We start from the raw sequence: 2,954 nt of genomic DNA, 5'->3' as shown, positions 1-2,954 counted from the left end.
GTCCCAGTTACCACAAATGAGGAGTCAGTGGTGGCATTATGAGCAGGTGGCTGCTACCCTGTGGTTAGTATTTGGATTTGAAATGCTCTGGTGTGTTGAACATGACCTGGGCTGAGCTATTTCTGTGCTCAGCAGCATTCATGTTGCAAGCATTGTACAATCTGCATAACTGGGAGAAGCTGGGGCGGGGAGAGCTATGAAGTATTATTTCCCTGCCTGGGGAGATGAAGATCTGGAGGTGTGAAAGTAGAGGCAGTGAGATGGGGTTTTGTGCAGTACCTTGGTGTTCAAGTGCTGTTAAAAAGAAGGATTGGAGCCAATGGAGAAAGACATTTGGGGTAATCTTGCCAGGCCCCTAAATGCACATATCAAGGCATGAAGATCCTCCTGACCTAGCACAACTGGAGGGAAGATTTGTTCTGCTACATGTGTGTCCACAGACTCTGGAATATAATGTAAAGAATAAGTATCAGGGAATAATATAATCCAACTATAATCAGGGAAAACCTTGGCTTTGGGTCAGTGGAATCAAATCACAATGTCAAAAACCCTCCATCTGCTTGGGCTAGTTGAGGAGCATCTTCATGCCTTGATATGTGCAGACAGGGGCCTGGCAAGATTGCCCCAAATGCCTTTTTCTATTGGCTCCAATCCTTCTTAACAGCACTTGAACGTGAAGGTACTGCACAAAACTCCATCTCGCTGCCTTTTGTTTCACACCTACAGACATTCATCTCCCCGCATCTAGCCATCCAGGGAAATAATACTTCATTAATCTCAACACCCCAGCTTCTCCAAGTTATGCAGATTGTAAGATTCTTGCAACATGGATGGTGCTGAGCACAAAAAAAGCTCATCCCAGGTCAAGCTCAACACACCAGCGCATTTCAAATCCAAATACTAACAAAAGGGTTGCAGCCACACCTCCACTGACTCAGTAATACAGCTTGTCCTTTGGGAAATCATTTTCTAACTCTGTTATTCATATTGCTACATGCCACGGAAGCGTTCAGTGTCACAACAGACCTCTATGTGCCTGCCTCACTCCTGGTCTGATGTATGCATTCATATGCAGTGAATCAGGTAGGACACGAAAGCATTAGAGTATAAAAATGCATCAAATATTAATTGTCACAAGACTGATACAACAGATGCATAGGGATCTCGGCATGTCAGGAATTAATTAAGCATTGCCGACAGGCACCTCACTTCCCGCAGAATAGCTCCACACCATATAAAAGCTCTCCCATCCCTGTCCTCCTCATTCAACTCATCGTCTCTCTCCGCATTTCTGCTTCCTACTGAACAGGGTAAGTCTAAGTAAACTCTTTCTCCTTAGCATTCAGAACAGCAGCTTTCTTAGAGTATCTGTTTAGACAAAAAGGTAGGAAAAATATCAGTGGGTGTTAAAGAGGAGCTTTGCCTGAGCCCAAGCTGTGCCTGCCTGGCTGGTAACACCAAAGACCTGCCCAGGATGCACTGACAATGGGGGGAATGTTGTATGAAAGGCACAGAGCTGAAGGATGGTAAAAGAAGTCACTTTAGGGTGACGGGGAAAAAAGTACTTAAAGTCCTCTCTGGCAACATGCTGGGAGAAGATATAGTGTCTTCGTAGTATTTCTGACCTCTCTGAAACCAGATACATCCAGCTGGAAACAGCCACAATAGCTGAGATGCCATAGTCTAACCCCAGAAACACTAGAGAGACCACACAGCAGCTCTGTGGGACCATGTCTAAACCAGCTTACAAGCTCAGAGGAAAGTAATGTCTGCAGGGCCCCTACAGAAACACAGGAAGGAAATGTGAGCATCGCCCTGGTGTCCCTCTCACCCACTCTCTGTTTCTTGCAGCTTTGCCTACACAACACAAAGATGTGCTCTCGCAGATCTTGCCACGACCACGGATCCTCATCCCATGGATGCCATGGACATGAATCATCCTGCCACAGCTCTAGCTCCTCCATTCCCTGCATCATCGAGAAACCTGTGCCCGTCTGTCCCGTGCAGCCCTGCTGCCCCCCTGTGCAGCAATGCTGCCCACCCGTGCAAAAGTGCTGCCCCCCTGTGCAGCAATGCTGCCCACCCGTGCAAAAGTGCTGCCCACCCATGCAAAAGTGCTGCCCACCTGTGAAGTGCTGTCAGCAGAGCAAGCAGTGCTGCAAGTTCCCACCACAATGCCCCAAGTAAGAGCCGCAGCCACGAGGAGGACGCCAAGACCTGCCCGCTCCATTCATCTCCTTGGCATGGTTGCTTACCTGCCTAAAGCCTTTCTGTCTGCATTCACCGTCTGTCATTTGTTTCCTCTTCTCCCATTTACTTTCATTTCTAAATGCCTGGAACATCCTCGGAGACATCACTCCCTGCATGTTGTAAAGTACTCTTATGAGGCACCATGTGTGGAGTGATTTCTCCTGTGTGTGTGTCAGAGTCCTTCTCCTACCTCATTCCTTTTCCAGCCTCGAAATCAACATGCAAATACAATAAAGCTCCTCTTTCCTGAAAGCAGCACTCTCTGGGGGTTTATTTATTTTCACTCTGGTTGTTCCTGTCATCCGTCTCAGCTGGTGTGTCCTTAGACTCTGAAAAATAATCAAGGAAAGGCTATCAAGAAATAATATCATCCCACTATAATCAGGGAAAACCTAAGCTTTGGGTGAGTGGCATCAATTCACAATGTCACAAATCCTCCCTCTGCTTGTGCTAGTTGAGGAGGATCTTCATGTCTCGATATGTGCAGACAGGGGCCTGGCAATATTGCCCCAAATGCTTTTGCCTTTGGCTCCAATCCTTCTTCAAACAGCGCTTGAACACCAAGGTACTGCACAAAACCCCATCTCGCTGCCTCTTGTTTCACACCTACAGAGTTGCATCTCACCAAGCAGGGTAATAATCCTTCATAGCGCACCCTGCCCGAGCTTCTCCCTGTTATGGTCTAAAACCAGAAAAATGCCAAA

At 47.2% G+C, this 2,954-nt stretch overlaps 1 long non-coding RNA gene across 1 annotated transcript; it reads left to right on the top strand.

Annotated features, from left to right (window-relative positions):
* The first annotated feature begins 1,276 nt into the window (after positions 1–1,276).
* Positions 1,277–2,502, top strand: LOC132245816 (uncharacterized). Its single transcript, XR_009457558.1, has 2 exons — positions 1,277–1,310; positions 1,852–2,502. It is a non-coding gene; the product is annotated as an uncharacterized LOC132245816 (long non-coding RNA).
* Positions 2,503–2,954: the final 452 nt, after the last annotated feature.

This window comes from Alligator mississippiensis, chromosome 15 (assembly GCF_030867095.1).
Source record: "Alligator mississippiensis isolate rAllMis1 chromosome 15, rAllMis1, whole genome shotgun sequence".
Taxonomy (NCBI): Eukaryota; Metazoa; Chordata; order Crocodylia; family Alligatoridae; genus Alligator; species Alligator mississippiensis.
This window is presented reverse-complemented; position numbering and strand designations above follow the sequence as displayed.